The following is a 21045-nucleotide window of genomic DNA, read 5'->3' as shown; positions in this document are numbered from 1 at the left end:
TGAAATAACAGAGATACAAACATAAGACAGGTTAAAAATCCTGTGATCCAGAGTTTTAATTTGAATTATAAATATGAAGTCATGAGTGTCTTTCATGACGAAATGATTGGTTCCATGTGTGGGCAGAACATTAAAAGATAAATCTAGAATATTTTGTCACACTGGATAACAAGGAAATATCAATAATCATTTCTAGGGATCTATGTTAAAAGGATTCAAGAGACAATTTGAAGAGGCTCCCACTGACCAAAATTGGAAGCATTTGATCAGTAAGATATAATGACTGCAAGGAAAGATTCCAAGATGGTGGCTTATGAGGTATGGAATTTAGTTCGTCCTCTGGAGCAGCTAGTAAATAGCCAGGAAAAGTACGGAACATCTGTTGGAGCAACATCAGTGACCAGGCACACAGCGTACACCAGCCTGGACAAGCTGGACCAGCTGCAATTCCACCCAGAACTGTTAAGTCCCCCAAGCCATGGAGGTCAGCACCCCTACCCTGAGGACACAGCAGCCTGGTTCCCAGAGGGGAAAGGAAAGAGGCTTTACTAGCAGCAGGCACTTAGCTCAACCAAGCTCTACTTGTAGAATTAATTAACAAATTCTGACTACTGAAAATAGGCCCCCAGTTCAGATAAACCTCAAATAAGAGCTAAAGGTAGTAGGAATTTTTTTTCCCCTGGCACAGAGGGGGCAGGGATGGGGGGGGGGAACAAAAGAGTTTTTTTGGGATTGGAAAGCACAAAATACTTGAAAAGGGCTGGACCCTAAAAAAGGGAGGTGGGGTGGGCACACAGAACCTGGAGATGCACAGAGCAACGTACTAACTTAATCTCTTGATTAACAAACCTGAGAAATGGGGGTCCTGTTCCAAAAAGGATTTTTTTTTATTTGTTTCTACTATTTAACTGCTCATTAGATAGAACTGCAAGCCTTCTCAGGCTCCAACTGCCCCAGACACTGGCAGAATTAAGCTTGTCTGAGAAACGCAGGGGCAGGTCAGGTGAAAGGAAATTAATTCCCTGGAGGCTGTGCCTTCCCCAGGGGAGGGGTGGAGCCCAGCTCAGGTGGAATCCCTTCCTCAAGGAATTCAGACCCCAGGGACTGGAAAACTGAAGCAATTAAAGCCAGCCTACAACCTCTCCTCTGTAGCAACTATGCCCCCAGCTAGGCCAGTCTACTGAAGTTAAAGGCACTGCACCACTTTATACTGGCGGGAAACTTTAGGCAAATAAGCACTACATACTGGGCAGGAAGGGAAAAGCACAGTCTAGAGGCTTCATAGTCTGTCAACCTGCTGGGTTGCAGCCTCAGGGAAAACTGATGCAGGTGACACTTCCCTCCTGAGAGGAGGCCAATCTGGTCTGGGAAAATCTGACTGGGGTTTATGATATCTGAGTAGACCCTCCTAAGGAAAAAAAAATGCTGCATATAGGCAGGTCAAGAAACAAGAAAATAAGAACTGAAAAATTCTGATCAGTCAAAGAAAACCATGCTAGAGGTCTAGAATAAGCTGAATTGCATTTCAAAGAAGAGATAGAGAACAAAGCCATCCAGCAAGAAAATCCTAGATAAAAGAATGAAAAATAATCTCTAGAATAAACTAACTAAGGAAATTAAATGCCTAGATGCCATCAAAGAATAATAGTGATTTTAGGAAAATTGAAGATATGGCCCAGTCAAAGGAACAAACCAACAACTGAAGTGAAACACAGGAGTTGAAACAACTAATTCAGGATGGTCGAACAGATATGGAAAAATCTCATCAAAAATCATATCAACAAGTTGAGGGAGGATATAAAGACAATGAGCGAACAAAAAGAAGAAATCAAATGTCTGAAAAACAAATCACAGAACTTATGGGAAGGAAAGGCATGGTAGAAGATGAAAAAAACAATGGAAACCTACTATGTTAGATGGAAGAGGCAGAAGATAGGATTAGTGAACTGGAGGATCTAAAATCCTCCACATCTGAAATCCAACAAGCAAAAGAAAATATAGGGAAAAGAATGGAAAAATATGAGCAGGGACCCAGGTAACTGAACGATAACATGAAGCACATGAGTACATGTGCTGTGGGTGTCCTAGAAGGAGAAGAGAAGGGAAAAGGAGGAGAAAGACTAATGGAGGAAATTATCACTGAAAATTTCCCATCTCTTATGAAAGACTTAAAATTAAAGATCCAAGAAGTACAGCATACCCCAAACAGAACAGATTCAAATAAACATACTCCAAGACACTTCTTAATCAGAATGTCACATGTCAAAGAGAAAGAGAGAATTTTGAAAGCAGCAAGAGAAAAGCAATCCATCAATTACAACGAAAGCCCAATAAGACTATGTATAGATTTCTCAGCAGAAGACAGTGGTATGATGTATTTAAGATTCTAAAAGGGAAAAACTGCCAACCAAGAATTCTATATCCAGCAAAATTGTCTTTCAAAAATTAAGAGGGGTGGTGGTGTGATGGTGGCAGAATTCTCGCCTGCCATGCCGGAGAACCAGGTTTGACTTATGGTGCCTGCTCATGCAAAAAAAAAAGAGGGGGAAATTAAAACATTTTCAGACAAAAAACCACTCAGAGAATTTGTGAACAAGAGACCGGCTCTGTAAGAAATACTAAAGGGAGCACTAGAGGCAGATAGGAAAAGACAGCAGAGAGAGGTGTGGAGAAGAATACAGAAATGAAGACTATCAGTAAAGGTAAAAAGAGAAAAAAATTAGATATGACACATAAAATCCAAAAGCCAAAATGGTAGAAGTACTGCCCACACAGTAATGACACTAAATGTTAATAGATTAAATTCCCCAATCAAAAGACATAGACTGGCAGAATGGATTAAAAACAGGACCCATCTATATGCTGTCTATAGGAGATGCATTTTAGACCTAAGGACAAATATAGGCTGAAAGTGAAAAGTTGGGAAAAGATATTTCATGCAAATAACAATCAGAAAAGAGCAGGAGTAGCTACACTAATATCCAACATATTAGACTTCAAATGTAAAATAGTTAAAAGAGACAAAGAAGGACACTATGTATTAAAAAAGGAACAATTCAACAAGAAGATACAACAATCATAAATATTTTAAGCACTGAGCCAGAGTACTCCAAAATACATGAGGCAAACACTGAAAAAAGAAATAGACACAGCTACCATAATAGTTGTAGACTTCAATTCCCTACTCTCATCAATGAATAGGACACCTAGACAGAGGATCAATAAAGAAACAGAATCTGAATAATACATTAAATGAACTAGACTTAACAGACATTTATAGAACATTACACCCCACAACGGCAGGATATACCTTTTTCTCAAGTGCTCATGGATCATTCTCAAGGACAGACCATATGCTGGGTCACAAAGCAAGTCTCAATAAATTCAAAAAGACTGATATCATACAAAAGACTTTCTCAGATCATAAAGTAGTGAAGGTAGAAATCAGTAACAGGCAGAAGACCAGAAAATTTACAAATATACGGAGGCTCAACAACACACTCTGAAACAACCAGTGGGTCAAGAAAAAAATTACAAGAGAAATCAGTAAGTATCTCCAGGAAAATGAAAATGAAAACACAACATATCAAAATTTATGGGGGTGGACCATGGTGGCTCAACAGGCAGAGTTTGCCTGCCATGATGGAGATCCAGGTTCGATCCCTGGTGCCTGCCCATGCAAATAAATAAACAAACAAACAAACAAACAAATAAATAAATAAATAAATAATGGGATTCAGCAAAGGCAGTGCTAAGAGGGAAATTTATTGCCTTAAATGCCTACATCAAAATAGAAGAGCAAAAATTGAAGAATAAACTGTTCACTTGGAAGAACTAGAGAAAGAGTAGCAAACTAACCCCAAAGCAAGCAAAAGGAAAGAAATAATGAAGATTAGAGCAGAAATAAATGAAATTGAGAACATGAAAACAATCAAGAAAATTAACAAAACCAGAAGTTGGTTCTATGAGAAAATCAACAAAGTTGATGGACCCTTAGCAAGGTTGGCAAAAAGAAAAAGAGAGAGGATGCAAATAAATAAAATAAAAAATGGAAGAGGAGACATAACCTCTGACTCTGCAGAAATAAAGGAGGGAATGAGAGGATACAATCAACAATTTTATGCTAATAAACTAGACAACATAGATGAAATGAACAACATCCTAGAAAGGCGTGAATAACCAACATTAACTCGAGAAGAAATAGACAACCTCAACAAACCAATCACAAGTAAAGAAACCGAATCAGTCATCAAGAAGCTCCCCCAAAAGAAAAGTCCAGAACCAGATGGCTTCACATGTGAATTCTACCAGGCATTCAAGAAAGAATTAGTACCAATCCTGCTCAAACTCTTAAAACAAACAAACAAACAAACAAAAAAAGCTGAAGAGGAGGGAAGGCTACCTAACTCCTTCTACAAAGCCAACATCACCCTCATATCAAAGCCAGACAAAGATACTGTAAGAAAAGAATTACAGACCAATCTCTCTAATGAATAGAGACACAAATATCCTCAACAAAATTCTTGCAAATAGAATCCAGCACCACATTAAAAGAATTACACACCATGACCAAGTGGGATTTATTCCAGGTATGCAAGGATATTTCAACATAAGAAAATCAATTAATGTAATACACTATATCAACAAATCAAAGCAGAAAAAACCACATGATCATCTCAATGAATGCAGAAAAGGCATTTGACAAAATTCAACTGCCTTTCTTGATAAAAACACTTCAAAGGATAGGAATAGAAGGGAAATTCCCCAATATGATGGGAATATATGAAAAACCCACAGCTAACATCATTCTCAATAGGGAAAGACTGAAAGCTTTCCCCCTAAGATCAAGAACAAGACAAGGATGTCCACTGTCACCATTGTTATTCAACATTGCTTTGGAAGTTCTAGCCAGGGCAATTAGACAAGAAAAAGAAATACAAAGCACCAAAATTGGAAAGGAAGAAGTAAAACTCTCACTATTTGCAGATGATATGATACTATATGTTGAAAAACCCTAAAAATCCACAGTAAAACTACTAGAGCTAATAAATGAATACAGCAAAGTGGAAGATCACAAGATTAACACTCAAAAATCTGTAGTGTTTCTATACACTAGTAATGAGCAACCTGAGGGAGAAATCAAGAAAAAAATTCCACTTCCAATGCCACCAAAAGAATAAAATATTTAGAAATAAATTTAACTAAAGAGACAAAAGACCTACACAAAGAAACCTATAAGATATTCCTAAAAGAAATCACAGAAAACCTAAATAAATGGAAGGGCATACCATGTTCATGGATTGGAAGACAATATAGTTAAGATGTCAATTCTTCCTAAATCGATTTATAGATTCAATGAAATACTAATTAAAATCCCAAAAACTTATTTTTCAGAAATAGAAAAACCAATAACCAAATTTATTTGGAAGGGCAGGGTGCCCCAAATAGTTAAAATATCTTGAGAAAGAAAAATGAAGTCAGAGGTCTCACACTATGTGACTTTAAGGTGTATTTCGAAACTACAGTGGTTAAAACAGCATGGTACTAGCATAAAGACAGAAATACTGACCAATGGAATCAAACAGAGTGTTCAGATATTGACCCTCTCATCTAGGGACAACTGATCTTTGATAAGGCAGTCAAGCCAACTCACCCAGGACAGAACAGTCTTGAATAAGTGGAGAACCAGATATCCATATGCAAAAGAAGGAAAGAGGATCCATATCTCATACCTTCTACAAAACTTAATTTAGCCCTCTATCCTCCCATATTCTGGAGCACCTAGTAGGAAAAATATGAGAGGATCGTATGGTAGCCCATGACAAACTCTGGGATCTGCCCTTTAACTACTTGTGGAACAGTACTTTGAAAACTATTGCCTTTTTATTTCTTTGCTTTGTATATATGTTATAACATACAATAAAAAAAGTTTTAAAAATTAATTAAAATTTTAACTTATGTGTGAGACTAAAGCAAAAAATATTTATCTGGTACAAAATTTATACTTTGACTAGTGCAGTTCCTAATATAACTTATGTGGGCAGCTTAATTGAATACCATAAGTACATGGAACCTTGAGTAGGGCATAAGATTTTTTAGGTTTGTCCAGAATGATGCCCTGATAAATCCCAGAGTGATCTGAACAGTGAATAAAAAAGTATTTGCAAAGTCCCCAATGGTGAGAAAGGGAGAAAATTCAACTTCCGCAAGTGGAGAAATCTTGATATTCTCACAAGCACTGGGGACAACCAAAGCAATACAATCCTGGGGTTTGTTTATACAAAACTTAACCCCATAAAGGATAGGTTAAGCCTATCTTAAAATTAGGCCTAAGAGTCACCCCCAAGAGAACCTCTTTTGTTGCTCAGATATGGCCTCTGTCTCCCAGCCAACACAACAAGCAAACTCACCGCCCTCTTCCTCTCTATGTGGGACATGACTCCCAGGGGTTTAGAACTTCCTGGCAACATGGGGCAGAAACCCTAGAATGAGCTAGGACTAAGCACCAAGGGAGTGAGAAAACTTTCTCGACCAAAAGGGGGAAAAGAGAAATGAGACAAAATAAAGTGTCAATGGCTGAGAGATTTCAAACAGAGTCGAGAGGTTATCCTGGAGGTTGTTCATATGCATTAAATAGATATCACCTTGTTAGTTAAGACGTAATGGAGAGGCTGGAGGGAACTGCCTGAAAATGTAGAGCTGTGTTCCAATAGCCATGTTTCTTGAAGATAATTGTATGATATAGCTTTTGCAGTTGACTATATGATTGTGAAAACCTTGTGTCTGATACTCCTTTTGTCTACTTTATTGACAGACAAGTAAAACATATGGAATAAAAATAAATAATGGGGGAACAAATGTTAAAGTAAATTTAGTAGATTGAAATGCTAGCGATCAATGAAAGAGAGGGGTAAGGAGCATGGTATGTATGAATTTTTTTCTATTTTCTTTTTATTTCTTTTTCAGAATTGATGCAAATGTTCTACGAAATGATTATGATGATGAATATACAACTATGTGATGATATTGTGAATTACTGATTATATGTGTAGAACGGAATGATCATATGTTAAGAAAGTTTGTGCTGTTTGTTGTTATATTTTTTAAAATTAAAAAATTAATAAATAAAAATTTTAAAAAATTAACTTAAAATGAATTAAAGATCTAAACATTAGAGCTAAGACTTTAGAAGAAAATATAGGGAAATACCTTATAAAACTTGTAATAGGAGGCAGTTTCCTAGATCTTACACCCAACACATGAGCATTGAAGAAAGAAATAGATAAATGGGAACTCTTCAAAATTAAACACTTTTGTGCATCAAAGAACTCAGTCAAGAAAGTAAACAGGCAGTCTACATAATGGGAGACAGTATTTGGAAACAACGGATCAGATCCAGAATATATAAAGAGACTGTTCAACTCAACAACAAAAAACAGTCAACCCAATTACAAAATGGGCAAAAGATATGCAGACACTTCTCAGAAGAGGAAATATAAATGGCTAAAAGGCAAATAAAAAGATGCTCAATTTCCCTGGCTATTAGGGAAATGCAAACCAAAACCACAACAACATATCATCTCATACTCACCAGGATGGCCATTATCAAAAAAAAAAAAAAAAACAGAAAATAATAAGTGGAGAAAGAGGCACACTAATCCACTGTTGGTGGGAATGTAAAATAGCACAACCACTGTGGAAGGCAGTGTGATGGTTCCTCAGGAAGTTAAGTACAGAACTGCCATATGATCCAGCAATACCATCGGTAGGTATCTATTCAGAGGACAGGGCAAGGACACAAATGGACATTTGCACACCAATGTTTATAGCAGCATTATTTACAATTGTCAGGTGATGGAAAGAGCCTAAATCTCCAACAACAGATGAGCAGCTAAACAAGCCATGGTATATACATACAATTGACTATTATACAGCTGTAAGAGAATAAATTCATGAAGGATGTAACAATGGATGGACCTTGAGGACATTAAGCTGAGTGAAATTAGCCAGAAACAAAAGGACAAATACTATATGGTCTCACTGATATGAACTAACATGAATGAATGAACTTGGAGAATTTATTCTTACGCATCATACAGATATCCCCTTTTTAGTTTATGGTGTTTTAGAGTGGTTAGAGGGAAGTACCTGAAACTTCAGAGCTGTGTACCAGTAGCCATGTTTCTTGAAAATGATTATATAATGATATACCTTTTGCAATGGGACTGCGTGACTGTGAAAACCTTGTATCTGATGCTCCTTTTATGTACAGTATGGGCAGATGAGTAAAAAATATGAATAAGAAATAAACAAATACTAGGGGGAACAAAGGTTAAAATAAATTGAGTAGATTGAAATACTAGTGGTCAATGAAAGAGTGTGGTAAGGGGTATGGCATGCCTGAGTTTTTTGTTTGTTTGTTTTTTCCTTCTTTTGCTGGAGAGATGCAAATGTTAGAAAAAACGATCATGGTGATGAACATACAACTATGTGATGATATTGTGAGCCATTGATTGTAACCGTGACAAGAATGTTTGTATGTCAAGAATGTTTGTATGTTTGTTCGTGGTTTATGTAAAAAAAAAAAACATAAAAAAAGATATATTGACTGCAATGGGTTAATCAAATATATTTAAACATCAGTTCTTATTTTTACAAAAAAAAGTTTAACTGGTTATCTCTACAGAATGGCTCAAAAATATTAGTTACTTGAAAATGAGTAAAGATTAGTCAAGAAGGAGAAAGTATCAAATATTTATTCTGCCTTTCTTATTGAAAAGAGACCAAATAGTAGATGAAGGGAACTCTGTTTTTATACAAGTAATCCAGCTCATTAATGAACAATGAATTACTGAACTGTAATCATTGGAATGCCACAATCTTGCAGCTCCAAATGAACTAATGGCTCTAAGCTAGAACTAGGCATTGGGCAGCAATGGCTGGTAATAATGCAAAAAGTTTTTGAATGTGATTATATATCACCTGGTTAAAGAACATACCAACACCTATGATGTAGTCCTGCCAAAATTCACCCAACCTAAACAAGGTTGAGCCTATAGATACGATTAGCAATTTTCAAGAAAAGCAGAGGACAGAAAAATATGTAATATCATGGGAATGCAATTAGAAAAATACAAACTGTGGGAAATGACAGGTCAAATGATATGATTTCTTCAACAGGGAGAAATAATAAAGGCAAAACAGAAACTAATAAATTAGAAAACGATTTAAAAAAATAGAGAAAGCCAGAAGCTGATTTTCTTGACAATGAAACATACAAAGTGGCTAACTAAAAAAATAACCAAATTAGAAACAAGCAGGGAACTGTAACAAATAAAACATTTTAAGACCGTATGCCAACAAAAATAAAATTTCCCTAAGAAAATCTTTTTGTTAATAATTTTTTAAAAACTGGTTCAAACAGCAGAAAAATAGGCCAGTGTAGCAGAGACAGTGAACTGCCTTCCAACATCCATACTCCTCTCCTTCTCTTTGATAGAGCTTTGAAATTAGACCACAAAGCTAGACATTTCCTGGCCTCCCCTGCAGTCAGGTGTGGCCTTTATAGCAAAAGGGATCTAAGCAAAAGAGATACAGTCATTTTCCAGGTCCTATCTTTAAAAAGGGGCTACTTGCTCTCTGCTTGCTTTCCCCTTCCTATGGGCTGAAACACAAACATATGATACCAAGCCAGCTTCCACCATAGGGAGGGGAACATCGACCCCTAGGGAATGGTGGAGCAACAAAAGGGAAGGAACCTGGTTTCTAGAAGACCTAATAAACAAACTAGAAGCTGCCTACACCTCCCACCCTGATCACTACCAGCCAGCCACCAACTCAGACTTTCATGTGAAAAGAAATGAACTCTTTCTTGTTGAAATCACTGTTATTTGGTTTTTCTTAAAGTTCCAAACTAATTTCTTAATTTATAGGGTGACTTGTCATGAGAGAAAATCTTTACGTTATCAAGGACATAGGGGTTAAATCAAGGATATATATGGATATCTTAAGAATGCACTAGTTTTTCCATGACACTGGGGTTTCACTAGGCACAGAAAAAGATTTTGGTGGAAGAAAAACAGTAAGAAAATGGGGGAACAAGAACACAGTGCAGTATGTAGGATTTTGGTAAAGGAGGAATTATCTCAAGGATTTCTATATTGAAGTATCAAGGCTACGTATAAAAGTGGTATTCCCTTATACCAGTGTTTCTCTACATTTATTTGGGTCATGGATCTCCTAGTAAATCTAATGAAATTATTAATTCTCTCCCAGAAACCCCCCACATATAACTAGAGGGGTCTTAAATTTGAAAACCCATATAATTCACTATGCATGTTTATTAAAAAAGAAATTCTTTGGTTCCTTCCCAGCTCTTCTAAACCAGGACCTCTACTTGAGGTGTGCAGCACTTAAATTTAAATTTTCAACAAATACCTCAAGTTCTTCCCTTGAGAGATACTGTCCTAACTGTAACTCTTGAACTTAGATTTACACATTTGAAAATGACAATTAAATGTTTTATCAAGAGGACCCCAAAGTCCAAGAAAGCTATGGCCTTCCATTAGTTCCCTCAGAAAGTTTCCGCTTTGAACCTGATGAGGTATCTTGAACCACTTCTCATTGAACATTTAAGGCGCAACACTTTTGCCAAATCAGAATACAATTAAAATGACAAATAAGGCTGTTCTAACAAATATTAATGACTAAACAGTAACACCAATAGATTTTAACTTTTTGAGTGGGTGGGGCTTTTATCTGATTTGAGAATTGGATAAAAGCTATAGCCCTTTTCCCCAGCATAAAGCTCATACATATAAAATGAGTCATAGTATTTCAGGGATTTTGAAGACTCCCCGGCCCAAGTCTACACATTTACACCCATGTAAAGAAATGCAGTTTTATAAAGGTGGGCCGGGGGTGGGGGGGGGGGGGGGAAAGAGGGGTTGAAATGGGCTAAGAAATAATAAAGAAAGCCTAATTTTTTCCCCCAAACACAAAAGCCAACCTATACAGAGCAACATAAGAGATTTTCAATTCCAAGGAACTAGAATAGTAGTTTTCTGCATATTTAAAACTTATTCTGAATGACACATCTTCATTTCTTTTGAAATCAGAAAAAATTAATAAACTTCTTGGCAATAAACCGTACAGTTACCGCAGGTCAACTATGCTTATCAACTAAAATCTGCAATAAACACCTTTCAATTTTTATAATCAAAATTAAAATTTGTATTTAAAATTCAATATATTCAACATGATCTGAACTGTGTAAAATGTAGGGGAAAAAAAAAAGACTGAAAGTGAATAGGCCAAAACGGTACTGAGACTCCTGAGACTCAGAATTGAGATGTTCACCTTTCTTTCTACTTTTCCATACTTTCCATGTATTTAATAAGAAGTATCTACATATATATGGGAGCTTAGTACAAGGATAAAATCCAAGAGTGGCTGTCCACATGCCCAGATTCCATTCTTTGATTTGGCTACTGTAGAAATGTGACTATAGACAAGTCCTTGGAAAGACTGAATTTCAGTTAACTTATTAGCAAAAGAGGTTATTCACATTTCATGTGCCAATTTTCCCCTCGGTCACTATGCGGAAGAAATCTAGGCCAGGACTTCCGCAGTCATAACTTCAGATATTTTTTCTGGATATTGTGACTTCATCTAAACCCAGTCTTCCCAAGAACTGCAGAAACACCGGGGGCTTGAGGAGAAACGTCCCTCGCTGTGCTTGCCAAGCCAATGCTGTTACTGAAAAGAATAATGAAGGACCCATGTTCCTGCTGTGAAGTTCAACGCCACGGGCCACTCCAGCATTTCCCAGCCAAAGCAACGACACTATTTCAGGGAGAGAGGCGTGATTTAAAAGTTATTGTTTGGAATGCCGCAAAGTGAGCCAAAAGGGAAAAAGCTGCCTCCGACAAATCGGAGGCGGGGTTGGGGGCGTGGGGGTGGTAGAACGCCCACCTGTCAGCGCCGGTCATCAGATGGGAAACCCAGGTCCGTCCCTGACACCTCAGAAGCCAGGGGGAACTTCTGGCCCAGCCTCGCGCTCTCGTCCTGCCTTCGTTCCCCACCCGGGGGGGACCCCTTCTCGCTCCACCAAAGGTGCGGGACTAGGAAGACAGGGAAGGTTCGGGAGGGGCCGGCCCGCCTCGCCGAACCCCAGCCCAGCCCCCGCGCCGCGAGGCCCGCCGGACCCTCCGGGGAGCCGGTGACCGCCCCGGAACCGGGCAAGGGGTCCTCTTCAGCCCCAAGGCCGATACACCGGCCGGCGGCCCTGCCCCAATCCTGTCAGGGGTGGGCGGGTCCGCTCCGGAGGGAAACAGCCACGCCCCGGACGCAGCGGGGAGGCCAAGCGCCGAGGGAGGGGCGGCGCGGACCCGGGCCTGGTGCCCTGGGCAACGAATACCTGGCCGCCGAACAGAGGACCACTGAGGGCGCTCGCAGGGCAGGGCGGGAACTCGTCCAGCAATGGCGCCGGCTTGGCGGAGCCCGGCCGCCAGGTAGCCAGTGCGCGTGCGCAGCCGGCGAGCGAACTACGCTTCCCAGAAACCTCAGCGCCGGCCCCTCGACACCCGCCCCCCACCCCTTTTAAAAGAGTGAAAATCCGAGCCCCAGTGTGAGAAAATATTTGCAAACCACTTATCCAAAAAAGGACCGGTATCTGTAATATATACAATTTTCAAAACTCAAAAAACAAACCATCCAATTAGAACATGGGGAAAAGACATGAAGAGACATTTCACGAAAGAAGTATAAAACGGCAAAATAATCACATGAAATGATATTCAACATAATTATCTATTAGGGAAATGCAAATTAAAACCGTAATGAATTATAAGTACACATTTACCTGAACAGCGAAAATAAAAAGTAGTGACAATATCAAATGCTGGCAAGATTAAAGAGAAACCAGATATTCATACACTGCTGATGGAAATATAAAATATTACAGCTACTCTGAAAAACAATTGGGCAGTTTCATAAAAAGGGAAACATGCAACTACCATATAACCTAACAGTTTCACTCCTGGGCATTTATCTCAGAGAAATGAGAACTTGTGTCCACACAAAACTCTGTATGTGATCATCTATGTCAGCTTTATTCAAAATATCCAGAAACTGGAAACAATTGCAATGTACCATAGTTAATCTGTGGTACAACCATACATGGGGTACAATTCAGCAATAAAAAAGAATGAACTATTGATATATGAAACAACTCAGATGAATTTCAGCGGCATTATGCGGAGTGAAAAAAAGTTGATCTCAAATGGTCACATACGTTATTCCACATATATAAAATTCTAAAAATGATAAAATTAGAAAGATAGAAAACAGATTAATGATTGCCAGGGGTTGGTGGGGAGAGGGGATGGATGTAACTACATAGAGGTAGCATGAGATCTCCGTGGTGATGGAATAGCTCTGTATCATGATTGTAGAGGTAGTTATATACATGATACAATGGCATAAACTATATACATACTTGCCTTCCATGCAGGAGACTGGGTTCAATTCCTGGACCATGCACCACCACCACCATCAAGACCCAAAAAAACAACTGTATACATATATTGTACCAATGTCAAATTCCAGGATTTGTCATGGTATTATAAATATGTAAGATGTAACTTCTGAGGGAAACTGGGTGAAAAGTATACTGGGACTTCTTTAGTGCTATCTTTGCAATTTCCTGTAAAATTATAATTATATCAAAGTAAAAAGTTTTAAAAAATCCTTTGAAATCACAATATATCTTAATCAGACCTTATTCTGATAGTGATCAGCAATAGAAATAAATATAATGTTTTCACTGAGATGAACTTATATTTAAACCAACCTTCCACATGTTTTATAGTTATACTATGGTACAGGGCCTGTGTGTTCACAGAAAAAAATTCTACCTTTAATTTTCAAGGTAAATAGAAATAAAAAATGTATTTCATATCCAAATGCCATGGCCATTTTGAAAACCAAATGACCAGTTTACATAGTTCATTTGAACATTGTTCTAGTTTGCTAGCTGCCAGAATGCAATATACCAGAAATAGAATGGCTTTTAAAATGGGGAATTTAATAAGTTGCTAGTTAACAGTTATAAAGCTGAGAAAATGTCCCAATTAAAATAAGTCTATAGAAATATTCCATCTAAGGCATCTAGGGAAGGATGTCTTGGTTTAAGAAGGCTGATGAAGTTCAGTTTCTCTCTCAAGTGGAAAGGCACATGGCGAACATGATCAGGGATGCCCTCTCAGCTGGAAGGGTACATGGTGAACACAGCGTCATCTACTAGTTTCCTCTCTAGCTCCCAGGGAGGCATTTTCCTTCTTCATCTCCAAAACTCGCTGGCTGGTGGACTCTCTGCTTCATGGTGCTATGGTGTTCTCTGCTCTCTCCGAATCTCCAGCTTTCTCCAAAATGTGTCCTCTTTTATAGGATTCCAGTAAACTAATCATCACCTGCCTGGAATGGGTGGAGACACGACTCCACCTAATCCAGTTTGACAACTGCTCTTGATTGAGTCACATAAAGGAGATGATCTAATTGCAGTTTCAAACACCCAGTACTGAATAGGGATTAGAAGAAACGACTGCCTTTACAAAATGGGATTAGAATTAAAACATGACTTTTCTAGGGTACATACATCCTTTCAAACTGGCACAAGCACATTCTAGCTATCTCCAACGTGAAAACTGGCAGTAATATCCAAATATAAGGTTAAGGTAATTTGGGTATGTTTAAAATTCATTTATGAGTGTTGTGTGAAACAATCTTCAATGGACTCTTCTCTTCCAAAAATATATATTACATTCCATGTAATACAGATCCCAAGTTTAAGGTGGAATAGAGATGACTGCATTAAATGGAATTTACTTCCCTGTAAGAGTCAGAAATTTATTGTTTTATTTGAATTTCCTATATTTCTCATGTTAAGTGAATTGCAAACTAATAAAAAAAATTACTATAATTCCAAACAGAAGAAAATGTAGGAGAAATATTTGTGACTCTGGGTTAGGAAAAAGAAATTTAGATAATACTACAAAATAATGATCTGAAAAATTTAAAACTTCATTTCAAAATACAATGTTAAAAGAGGAAGAAAATCCACATATTGTGAGAAAATATTTGCAAAATACATATCTCATAAAGATTTCTCAACATATATACTTTTCAAAATTCAACAGTAAGCAAACAACCTAAACAATTTTTTATTTTCATTTTTTTGGCAGGGGCAGGCATGGGGAATAGAACCCAGGTCTCCAGTATGTCAGGTTAGAACTCTGCCTGCTGAGCCATTGTGGCCCACTAAGCAACTTTTAAAATAGGTCAAATATCGTTTACAAATGTCAAAGAGCATATAAAAAAGATCGGCAACATATTAGACATTAATATAATACAAATTTATACCACAATGACATTCCTTTTAACCCCTAATAGAATGGCAAAATATCCAAACAAGAAAATGATCCAAGAAAGGAAGGAGGGAAGGAAGAAAGGCAGGAAGGGAGGGAGAGAGAGGAAAAACCTAATACCACCAAATGTTGACAAGGATATACACTGTCATGGTTAGGGACAGGTGTCAACTTGGCCAAGTTATGGTACCTGTTATCTGATTGGGCAAGCGCTGGCCTGTCTGTTGCAATGAGGACATTTCATAGGATTAGGTCATGATCACATCAGCTACATCCACAGCTGATTCCATTTGTAATCAGCCAAAGGGGAGTGTCTTCTGCAATTAGTGATGCTAAATGCAATCATGGGAAGCCTTTTAAGGAGGACTCAGAGGAGACAGGTTGCATTCCTGCTTTGGCTGGTGAGCCTCTCCTGTGGAGTTCATCCAGACCATCCATCGGAGTCATCGGCTTCGCAGCCTGCCCTGTGGATTTTGGACTCTGCATTTCTACGGTCACGTGAGACACTTTCATAAATTTTATATTTGCAAGTGTTCCCTGTTGATTCTGTTTCTCTAGAGAACCCTAACTAATACATACACCAACAGTATTGTCAAAATATCAGTCAAAAACTTCTCATGATAATGAAAAATACTACAGACACTTTGTAAAACATTTCTCAATTTCTCATAAAATTAAACATCCTCACATTCAATCCAGCAACCTCACTCCTAGTTATTTACAAAAGCGAGATAAAAACTTAGATTCACACAAGCACTTATAAATGAAGGCTTTAGTGCCTTCATTTATAATCAACCAGAACCTTGGGAACAACTCAAATGCCCTTCAATATCAATGGATAAATATTTTGTATTACATTTATACAATAGTATACTAATCAGCAATCAAAAGAATGAAATACAAACATGCAAAAACATGAATAAACCTCAATGTGTTATGCTAAACAAAAGAAACTACCCTTAAAAGGTTACAAACTACATGGCTCCACACACCTGCTCACCCATGCTCCGCCCCCACAACCCATGCCCCGGAACCCCTGTGACCTTTGCCCCTTCCCTGCACACCCATGCATCCACATTCCGGACCCCACTCCCACCTTGTAAACTGTAACCCGCACAGCACATGAGCACATCCACATCCTGGCCACCCTGGACCCCCTTTCCCATGCGCAAGCGCACACCCATGCCCCACCAACCCTGAGCCCTGACCTATGCATCCTGATCTTTGCACCCTAATACCCGCGACCCCTGCACTCCACCCACTCTGCAGCCTACCTGCACCTGCCCCTGTGCACCCACACATTCCCCCAAACTTATCTCCCTCTGTGCCCTACCTCTGTGTCACCCATACTGCTCCCTACTCCTGCGCTCCAAGGCTCATGCTGCACCCCCCCAGGCCCCCATGCCACTCATCCATGACCCTGAGCCCTGCATCCCATTCTCCCTGAACTAGGGCAGTGCCCCTGCCTGCACCTACCCATGCACCACAACCAGTCACTGCACCGCTGGGCCCTGCCCCACACCCCACATCCTGCTCCATACCTGTCCTGCGAATACAAAACTTTAGACTACTGAAGGAAATCAACATCAAAAGTAATCCTATCAAGATAATTACATGCCTCAAAGGCAGCAGAAAAATCACAAAGCATATGAAAATGTTGACAGATATAGGCCAGTCTAATGACCAAATTAAAACACCAGAGGAAACACAGACTTTGGAAAAACTAATCAAAGATGTTCACAGAATTCAACTGAATAAAATCTACTATATACAAGGAACAGCACATAAGAACGAGTTTGGACCACTCAACAGGCCCTATGGAAGTAAGAAGGCAGGAGTATGATATATTTAAGATCTTAAAAGAAAAAGACTTCCAGACAAGAATTCTGTACCCAGTCAAATTGTCTTTCAAAAGTGAGAGATTAACAGTTTCACAGACAAACAAATGTTGAGAGATTTTGTCAACAAGAGAGCAGCCCTACAAGAAATACTGAAGGGAGATCTGTCGATTGAAAAAAAAAAAAAAAAAAGACAGGAAAAGAAGGAGGGAGGAGGGCACAGAATTGAAGAGTACCAGTAAGGATAATTTAACAGATGAAAAAGAGAAAGAGGAGAAAGAATACAGAGATCTGACAAATAAAATTCAAAGGATAAGATGACAGATTCAAGAAATACTTTTACAGTAATAACTTTGAATGCTAATGCACTCAACTCACTAATGAAAAGATACAGATTGGCAGAATGGATTAAGAAATATGACCCACCCATATGCTGCTTAAAAGAGACTCATCTTAGACCCAAGGGTACAAATAGATTGAAAGTGAAAGGATGGAAAAAGATTCTATACAAGCTGTAACCAAAAGAAGTAGGAGCTGTTAAACTGATATTAGACAAAATAGACTTTAAATGCAATGACACCATAAGAGACAAAGAAGGACACTATATATTAATTAAAGGGACAATTTCACCAAGATGAAATAACAATCATAAATGTATAAGCTCCCAATCAAGGAGCTCCAAATTACATGAGTCGAACATTGGCAAAACTGAAGGGAGTGATAGACGGTTCAACAATAATAGTAGGAGATTTCAATAAACCACTCTCCTCTATAGATAGTACAATCATACAAAGGATCAACAAGGAAATAGAAAACTTAAACAATTTGTAAATGAATTGGATCTAACAAACATATACAGGTCGTTAAACCCCCAAACACCAGGATATACATTTTTCTCTAGTGCTCATGGAACATTCTGGAGGATAGATCATATGCTGGGGTACAAAACAGGTCTTTATAAATTTAAAAACATTGATATTATTCAAAGCACTTTCTCTGATTACAGTGGAATGAAGCTGGAAATTGATAGCCACCAAAGAACCAGAACTTTCACAAATATATGGAGATTAAATAATACGCTCTTAAACAACCATTGTATCAAAGAAGAAACTGCTAGAGAAATTGGTAGCTATCTGGAGATGAAGGAAAATGAGAATATGACATCTTAGAACTTAATAGATGTGACAAAGGCAGTTCTGATAGGGAAATTTATTGCCCTTGATGCCTATATTAAAAAAAGAAGAAAGAGCAAAAACCGAGGACTTAACTGCTTACCTGGAGGAACTAGAGAAAGAACAGCAAACTAACCCCAAAGCAAATAGAAGAAGAGGAATAACAAAGATTAAAGGAGAATTAAATGAAGTGGAAAACAAAGAACAATAGAAAGAATCAATAAAACCAAAAGTTTATTTTTTGAGAAAATCAATAAAACTGATGGACCCCTAGCAAGGCTGACAAAGAAAAAAGAGAGAGGACGCAAATAAATAAAATCAGAAATGAGAGGGGGGTTGTTACCACAAACCATGAAGAAAAAAAAAACGTTAAGAGGCTACTATGAACTATATGCCACCAAAACAGACAACTTAGTTGAAATGGACAAATTCCTAGAAACACATGCACAACCTACACTGACTCGCGAAGAAATAGAAGATCTCAGCAAATCAATAACAAGTAAAGAGATTCAATCAGTCATCAAAAATTTTCCTCCTATAAAGAAAAGCCCAGGGCCAGATGACTTCACAGGGGAATTTTATCATACATTCCAAAAAGAATTCTGGAACACTACCTAACTCGTTTAAAGAAGCTAACATCACTCTAATACCAAAACTGGGTAAAGATACTATAAGAAAGGAAAACTACAGGCCAATCTCTATAATGCATATAGATGCTGTTCTGGTTTGCTAGCTGCTGGAATGCAACACACCAGAGATGGATTGGCTTTTAATAAGAGGGGATTTATTTTGTTGGTTCTTCAGAGGAAAGGCAGCTAACTTTCCACTGAGGTTCTTTCTTACGTGGAAGGCACAGGATGGTCTCTGCTGGTCTTCTCTCCAGGCCCCTGGGTTCCAACAACTTTCCCCGGGGTGACTTCTTTCTGCATCTCCAAAGGCCTGGGCTGAGCTGCTAGTGCTGAGATGAGGAATGCGGAGCTGCTAGGCTGTGCTACATTGCATTCTCTCATTTAAGCACCAGCCAATTAAGGCAAACGTCACTCATTGCAGCAGACACACCTCCTAGCCGACTGCAGATGTAATTAGCAATAGATGAGATTCACGTACCATTGGTTTGTGTCTGCAGCAACAGGAATAGGTATGCTCACCTGGCCAAGTTGACAACTGAATCTAACTAACACAGATGCAAAAATTCTCAACAAAATACTAGCAAATCGAATCCAGTAACACATTAAAAGAATTACATATCACGACCAAGTGGGGTTCATACCAGGAATGCAAGTGTGGTTCAACACAAGAATATCAATTAACATAATATAGCACATTATCAAATCGAAAGGGAAAATCATATGATCATCTCAATTGATGTTGAAAAAGCATTCAACAAAATTCAACATTCTTTTCTGATTAAAAACACTTCAAAAGGTAGGAATCAAAGGTAACTTCCCCAATATGATAAAGGGCATATATGAAAAACGCATAACCAACATCATACTCAATGCTGAGAAACAGAACACCTTCTCCCTAAGATCAGGAATGAGACAAGGATGCTATCTATAACCACTATTATTTAATACTGTACTAGAAGTTCAAGTTAGAACAATCAGGCAGGAAAACAAAATAAAAGGCATCCAAATTGGAAAGGAAGAAGTAAAACTTTCATGATTTCCAGATGACATGATACTATACTTGGAAAATCCTGAGAAATCTATGATGAAGTTACTTGAGTTAATAAACAAATTCCGCAAGATGGTGGGATATAAGATTAATGTGCAAAAAATCAGCAATTTTTCTATACACAAGCAATGACCAAACTGAGGAGTCCATTAAGGAAGAAATTCTAATCAAAATAGCAACTAAAAGAATCAAGTATCTAGGAATGAACTTAACTAGGGACGTAAAGGACTTGTACACTTTAAAACCGCATAACATTTCTAAAAGAAATCAAAGATCTAAATAGGTGAAAAGACATTCCTTGATCATGGGTAAGAAGGTTAAATATAGTTCAGATGTCAATTCTACCCAAATCAATCTACAGATTCCTTGCCAGTACCAATCAAAATTCCAATAACCTACTTTGCATACTTGGCAAAGCTAGTTACCAAATTCATTTGGATGGGAAAGAGACCCCAAACTGCTAAAAATATCCTTAAAAAGAAGAATGAAGTGGGAGGGAAAAAATGTAGGGAAATATCTTCAAGACAAAGTAGTAGGAGGTATCTTCTTAAACTTTACAGCCAAAGCACTAACAATGAAAGAAAGAATAGATAAATAGGAACTTCTCAAAATCAAATGCTTTTGTGACTCAAAAGACTTTGTCGTAAAAGTGAAGAGGCAGCCAACACAATGGGTGAAAATGTTTGGAAATCGTGTATCATATAAAGGTTTGATATCATGTATACATAAAGAAATCGTGCAGCTTAACAACAAAAGAACTAACAACCCAATTATAAAATGGACTAAAGATATGAATAGGAATTTTTCCGAGGAGCAAATACAGATGACTAAAGAGCACATGAAGAGATCCTCATTTTCATTAGCTATAAGGGAAATGCAGATCTAGACTACAATGAGATATCACCTTACTCCTATAAGAATGGATGCTATTAA

The 21045-nt window shown here is 38.1% G+C and overlaps 1 protein-coding gene across 7 annotated transcripts in view; it reads right to left on the bottom strand.

The window, feature by feature from the left end:
* ZNF624 (zinc finger protein 624) overlaps nt 1-12529 on the bottom strand; it is a 41837-nt gene extending 29308 nt beyond the window's left edge. For 3 of the 7 annotated variants that reach the window (XM_077166072.1, XM_077166074.1, XM_077166076.1), the window contains exons 1-2: nt 12419-12529; nt 11974-12122 (exon numbers count right to left, since the gene is read on the bottom strand). The gene's annotated coding sequence lies outside the window, so the exon portion shown is untranslated. Of the gene's footprint in view, nt 1-11973; nt 12123-12418 lie in introns of those variants that run through there. The other 4 variants (XM_077166075.1, XM_077166077.1, XM_077166073.1 and 1 more) reach the window with 3 other exon arrangements.
* Nucleotides 12530-21045: the final 8516 nt, after the last annotated feature.

Source organism: Tamandua tetradactyla, chromosome 6 (genome assembly GCF_023851605.1).
Source record: "Tamandua tetradactyla isolate mTamTet1 chromosome 6, mTamTet1.pri, whole genome shotgun sequence".
NCBI lineage: Eukaryota > Metazoa > Chordata > Mammalia > Pilosa > Myrmecophagidae > Tamandua > Tamandua tetradactyla.
Note: the sequence above shows the minus strand (reverse complement) of the source record. Positions and strands in the feature narration are given on the sequence as shown.